The sequence below is a fragment of the Entelurus aequoreus genome, linkage group LG09 (assembly GCF_033978785.1).
Source record: "Entelurus aequoreus isolate RoL-2023_Sb linkage group LG09, RoL_Eaeq_v1.1, whole genome shotgun sequence".
NCBI classification, from domain to species: domain Eukaryota; kingdom Metazoa; phylum Chordata; class Actinopteri; order Syngnathiformes; family Syngnathidae; genus Entelurus; species Entelurus aequoreus.
In genome coordinates, this window is record NC_084739.1 from 7,041,469 (window position 1) to 7,048,968 (window position 7,500).

Below are 7,500 nucleotides of genomic sequence, written 5' to 3' on the forward strand. Positions count from 1 at the left end.
AGAACAAGTGTCATACAATTGAAGCAACCGCTCCTCTCACCAGTTATTAATAAAAACTGCCATCTCATGCATTTGTATTATACAGAAAAACTTCAAACAATTCAACAAAGTTAAAAACGACGGAATGAGTACTCTTGCATGAACACACACAAGTTCAACATACTGTACGTGTCTGGCCTTTCATGGGATGGTTTCTCTCACCAGTTAGTAATAGAAACGGCAACAATGCATAGTAAAAATAAATAGAATAACAGACAATAATCCACAAAGTCCAAGTCTGCTGTATGATTGCTAACACACAAGCACATGTCGGCAGAACAAGTGTCATACTGTTAAAGTGACCACTCCTCCCACCAGTTATTAATGATAACCGCCACTTTGCATATATGTAATAGGCAGAAAAACTGTAAACAATCCAACATAGTCAAAAACCACGAACTGAGTACACTTGCATGAACACACACAACATACATGTCTGGCATTTCACGGGATCGCTTCTCTCACCAGTTATTTATAGCGACCGCAACAATGCATGGTAGATAATAATCCTCAAAGTCTGCTGTATGATTGCCAACACGTACGCATGTGTGTGTAGAAGTGTCACACAATTGAAGGGACTGCTGCTCCCACCAGTTATTAATGACAACCTCCACCTCGCACAACAGAAATGAACAGACTCACAATAATCCAGAGTCAAAGTCTGCAGTATGATTGCCAACGCATACGCACATGTGTGTAGAAGTGTCACACGATTGAAGGGACCGCTCCTCTCACCAGTTATTAATGATAGCCTCCACCTCGCGCAACAGAAATGAACAGACTCAAAATATCCCTGAGTCAAAGTCTGCAGTATGTTTGCCAACGCATAAGGGACCGCTGCTCCCACCAGTTATTAATGATAATCTCCATCCCGCGCAACAAAAATGAACAGACTCAAAATAATCCAAAGTCTGCAGTATGATTGCCAACGCATACGCATGTGTGTGTAGAAGTGTCACACAATTGAAGGGACTGCTCCTCCCACCAGTTATTAATGATAACCGCCACCTCAAATATACATGATAGATGGAATAACTTCAAACAATCCAACAGTAAGTCAATGTTTGCTGTATGATTGCTGACGCACAAGCACATGTGGGCAGAACAAGTGTCATACAATTGAAGCGCCCGCTCCTCCCACCAGTTATTAATAAAAACCGCCACCTCATACATTTGTAATAAACAGAAACAAAATTAAAAATCCAACAAAGTCCAAAACCATTCAATGATTATTCTTGCATGAACACACACAACATACGTGTCTAGCATTTTATAGGATCACTTCTCTCACCAGTTATTAATACCAACCGCAACAATGCACGGTAGGAATAAATAAAACAACTCAAAATAATCCTCAAAGTCTGCTGTATGATTGCCAACAGATACCCACGTGTGTGTAGAAGTGCCATGCAATTGAAGGGACCGCTCGTCCCACCATTTATTAAAGATAACCGCCACCTCACATATTTGTAATAGACAAGACAATTAAAAACAATCCAATGAAGTCAAAAAACACGGACTGAGAACTCTTGCATGAACACACACAACATACGTGTCTGGCATTTCATGGGATCAATTCTCTCACCAGTTATTAATAGCAACCACAACAATGCGTAATAGAAATAAACAGAACAACTCAAAATAATCGTCAAAGTCTGCTGTATGATTACTAACACACAAGCACATGTCGGCAGAACAAATGTCATACTGTTAAAGTGACCACTCCTCCCACCAGTTATTAATAATAACCGCCACTTTGCATATATGTAATAGGCAGAAAATCTGTAAACAATCCAACATAGTCAAAAACCACAAACTGAGTACTCTTGCATGAACACACACGACATACGTGTCTGGCATTGCATGGGATCACTTCTCTCACCAGTTATTAATAGCATGGTAGATTTTCATGGGATCGCATCTCTCACAAGTTATTAATAGCATCGTTGATTATAATCCTCAAAGTCTGCTGTATGATTGCCAACACGTACGCATGTGTGTGTGTAGAAGTGTCACACAATTGAAGGGACTGCTCCTCCCACCAGTTATTAATGAAAACCTCCACCTCGCGCAACAGAAATGAACAGACTCAAAATTACCCGGAGTCAAAGTCTGCAGTGTGATTGCCAACGCATACGCACGTGTGTGTGTAGAAGTGTCACACAATTGAAGGGACTGCTCCTCCCACCAGTTATTAATGATAACCGCCACTTTGCATATATATATATAATAGGCAGAAGAAGTTTAAACAATCCCAAAAAGTCAAAAACCACGAACTGAGTACTCTTGCATGAACACACACAACATACGTGTCTGGCATTTCACGGGATCGCTTCTCTCACCAGTTATTTATAGCGACCGCAACAATGCATGGTAGATAATAATCCTCAAAGTCTGCTGTATGATTGCCAACACGTACGCATGTGTGTGTAGAAGTGTCACACAATTGAAGGGACTGCTGCTCCCACCAGTTATTAATGACAACCTCCACCTCGCACAACAGAAATGAACAGACTCACAATAATCCAGAGTCAAAGTCTGCAGTGTGATTGCCAACGCATACGCACATGTGTGTAGAAGTGTCACACGATTGAGGGGACTGCTCCTCTCACCAGTTATTAATGATAACCTCCACCTCGCACAACAGAAATGAACAGACTCAAAATAATCCAAAGTCTGCGGTATGATTGCCAACGCATACGTACGTGTGTGTAGAAGTGTCACACAATTGAAGGGACCGCTGCTCTCACCAGTTATTAATGATAATCTCCATCCCGCGCAACAGAAATGAAAAGGCTCAAAATAATCCAAAGTCTGCAGTATGATTGCCAACGCATACGCATGTGTGTGTAGAAGTGTCACACAATTGAAGGGACTGCTCCTCCCACCAGTTATCAATGATAACCGCCACCTCAAATATACAAAATAGATGGAATAACTTCAAACAATCCAACAGTAAGTCAATGTTTGCTGTATGATTGCTGACGCACAAGCACATGTGGGCAGAACAAGTGTCATACAATTGAAGCGCCCGCTCCTCCCACCAGTTATTAATAAAAACCGCCACCTCATACATTTGTAATAAACAAAACAACTTTTAAAAATCCAAAAATGTCCAAAACCATTCAATGATTATTCTTGCATGAATGCAGACAACATACTTGTCTGGCATTTCATGGGATCGTTTCTCTCACCAGTTATTAATAGCAACTGCAACAATGCATAATAAAAATAAAAAGAACAATTTAAAATAATCCACAAAGTCCAAGTCTGCTGTATGGTTGCTAACACACAAGCACATGTGGGCAAAACAAGTGTCATACTGTTAGAGTGACCGCTCCTCCCACCAGTTATTAATGATAACCGCCACCTCACATATATGTAATAGACAGAAAAACGTAAAACAATCCAACAGAGTCAAAAACCACGGAAAGAATACTCTTGCATGAACACACACAACATACGTGTCTGGCAATTTTATAGGATCACTTCTCTCACCAGTTATTAATACCAACCGCAACAATGCATGGTATATATAATAACTACAACATATATAATAACTACAACAACTCAAAATAATCCTCAAATTCTGCTGTATGATACCAATATCTGCCAACAGATACCCACGTGTGTGTAGAAGTGCCATACAATTGAAGGGACCGCTCATCCCACCAGTTATTAAAGATTACCGCCACCTCACATACTTGTAATAGACAAGACAATTCAAAACAATCCAATTAAGTCAAAAAACACGGACTGAGAACTCTTGCATGAACACACACAACATAGGTGTCTGGCATGTCATGGGATCAATTCACTCACCAGTTATTAATAGCAACCACAACAACGCGTAATAGAAATAAATATAAAAACTCAAAATAATCCACAGAATCAAAGTCTGCTGTATGATTGCTAACACACAAGCACATGTGGGCAGAACAAGTGTCATACAGTTAAAGCAACCGCTCCTCCCAACAGTTATTAATGATAACCGCCACCTTGCATATTTGTAATAAAAGGAAAAAAACTAAACAATTGCAAAAAGTCAAAGCCCACAGTATGTCCGCTCAGTAACGAGTATGTGTGTGCACACCATGTCTCACCATGGCTCCTCCCAACTGTTATTAATAATAACTACCACTTTTTATAACTGAAATAAGGAGAACGATATACAAAGTCAAAACCCACGTCCCACACATTGGAACAGACTGTATGGTCGCTCACACACAAGTATGTGTGCTCAGAGCAAGAATGATACAGTTGATGCTATCCCTCCTCCTCCTACCAGTTAGTGATGATAATCACCTCTTTTGGAGAGCAGAAATTAATATAAATTAAAGTGATGCTCAAAGTCAAAGTATGCTGGATAGTTGCTAACACACAAGCACATGTAGGCAGAATAAGTGTCATACAATTAAAGCTCCTCCCACCAGTTATTTAATGATAATTGCTACCTTTCTTATAAGTAGTAAACAGGAAAAAAACCAAACACGATTCATAAAGTTAAAACCCACGCTAAGTCATACATTAGGACAATTCATACTGATGCTTGTCTCGCCAGTTATTAATGATGGTTGTTACAGTGCATTTAAAAATATATATATATTTAATTCAAAATAACCCATAAAGTGGTCACTCTTCCTACCAGTAAGTAATGATAGCCACCTCCGTGCATAGTAGAAATGAATGGAGCAACTCAAAATAATCCACAAAACCCAACAAAAGTGACTGCTTCTCCCACCAGTTATTAAATACAACCGCCGCCTTGCATATCTGTAGTAGAGAGAAACATTTAAAATAATCCCACAAAATAAAGCCCACAGTACAGTATGAATGCTCAGGAACTAGTGCGTGTGCGCACAACATATCTCAAACAATTAACTTGCTGTTAAACACAACTGCCACCTTTTAAAATAAAAAATAAACAAAAAGGTTGAAATAATGCATACATTCAAAGCCCATATGACTGCTTCTCTTAATATTTAACTGCCACTGTTAAATAAATAAAAAGCCCCAAACTCATAAATCTACGGGTAAAAAAATAATGATAACTGCCACCTCACAAATTTGGAGTAAACAGAAAAACTCAAGACAATCCAGCAAAGTCAAAACCCACGATATGATTGCTCATGCATAAGCATATGGCACATACAAGCCTGATAAATAATGTGATTAATTATCTCACCAGTTGGTAATGATAACCGTTTCACTGCATAGTATACATCCATACAACTCAAAATAATCCACAAACTCAAAGGACACTGTATGACTGCTCACCAACAACTACGGTTGTACAAAGCATGACTGATACAATTGATGTAATTTCTCCCGCTACCAGTTAGTGATGATAACCGCCACCTCGCATATGAGAAATAAATAAAACAACTCAGAATAATCCACAAAGTTTACTGTATAATCGCTAACACACAGGCACATGTGGACACAATAAAGTACAATTGAGGCGACCGCCCCTCCCACCAGTTGTCCATGATAACTGCCACGTCACAAAATTGGAATAAACAGAAAAACTCAAGACAATCCAGCAAAGTCAAAACCCACGATATGATTTCTCATGCATGAGCATATGGCACATGCATGCCTGATAAATAACGTGATTGCTTCTCTCACCAGTTGGTAATGATAACCGTTCCACTGCATAGTATAAATCCATACAACTCAAAATAATCCACAAACTCAAAGGACACTGTATGACTGCTCACCAACAACTTTGACCGATACAACTGATGTAATTTCTCCCTCTCCAAGTTAATGATGATAACCGCCACCTTGCATATGATAAATAAATACAACAACTCAGAATAATCCACAAAGTTTACTGTATTATCACTTACACACAAGCACATGTGGACACAATAAAGTACAATTAAAGCGACCGCCCCCTCCCACCAGTTGTTCATGATAACTGCCACCTTGCATATGAGAAATAAATAAAACAACTCAGAATAATCCACAAACTTTACTGTATTATTGCTAACACACAAGCACATGTGGACAAAATTAAGTACAATTAAAGCGACCGCCCCCTCCCACTAGTTGTCCATGATAACTGCCACCTTGCATATGAGAAATAAATAAAACAACTCAGAATAATCCACAAACTTTACTGTAATATTGCTAACACACAAGCACATATGGACACATTTAAGTACAATTAAAGCGACCACCCCTCCCACCTGTTGTTCATGATAACTGCCACCTTGCGTATGCGAAATAAATAAAACAACTCATAATAATCCACAAAGTTTACTGTATTATTGCTAACACACAAGCACGTGTGGACACGTAAAAGTACAATTAAAGTGACCGCCCCTCCCACCAGTTGTCCATGATAACTGCCACCTTGCGTATGAGAAATAAATAAAACAACTCAGAATAATCCACAAACTTTACTGTATTATTGCTAACACACAAGCACATGTGGACACATACAAGTACAATTAAAGCGACCGCCCCACCCACCAGTTGTCCATGATAACTGCCACCTTGCGTATGAGAGATAAATAAAACAACTCAGAATAATCCACAAACTATACTGTATTATTGCTAACACACAAGCACATATTGACACATACAAGTACAATTAAAGCGACCGCCCCTCCCACCAGTTGTTCATGATCACTGCCACCTTGCATATGAGAAATAAATAAAACAACTCTGAATAATCCACAAAATTTACTGTATTATTGCTAACACACAAGCACATGTGTCTCAATCAATCAATCAATCAAATGTGGACACATAAAAGTAAAATTAAAGCACCGCCCCTCCCACCAGTTTTTCATAATAACTGCCACCTTCCGTATGAGAAATAAATAAAACAACTCAGAATAATCCACAAAATTTACTGTATTATTGCTAACACTCAAGCACATATGGACACATATAAGTACAATTAAAGCAACCGCCCCTCCCACCAGTTTTCCATGATAACTGCCACCTTGCGTATGAGAGATAAATAAAACAACTCACAATAATCCACAAACTTTACTGTATTATTGCTAACACACAAGCACACGTGGACACATAAAAGTACAATTAAAGCCACCGCCCCTCCCACCAGTTGTTCATAATAACTGCCACCTTCCGTATGAGAAATAAATAAAACAACTCATAAATAATCCACAAACTTTACTGTATTATTGCTAACACACAAGCACATATGGACACATACAAGTACAATTAAAGCGACCGCCCCTCCCACCAGTTGTCCATGATAACTGCCACCTTGCATATGAGAAATAAATAAAACAACTCAGAATAATCCACAAACTTTACTGTATTATTGCTAACACACAAGCACATATGGACACATTTAAGTACAATTAAAGCGACCGCCCCTCCCACCTGTTGTTCATGATAACTGCCACCTTGCATATGCGAAATAAATAAAACAACTCAGAATAATCCACAAAGTTTACTGTATTTTTGCTAACACACAAG

The 7,500-nt window shown here is 38.9% G+C and overlaps 1 protein-coding gene across 1 annotated transcript in view; it reads right to left on the reverse strand.

The window, feature by feature from the left end:
• LOC133657091 (leucine-rich melanocyte differentiation-associated protein-like) overlaps positions 1 to 7,500 on the reverse strand; it is a 1,129,882-nt gene that overhangs the window by 352,189 nt on the left and 770,193 nt on the right.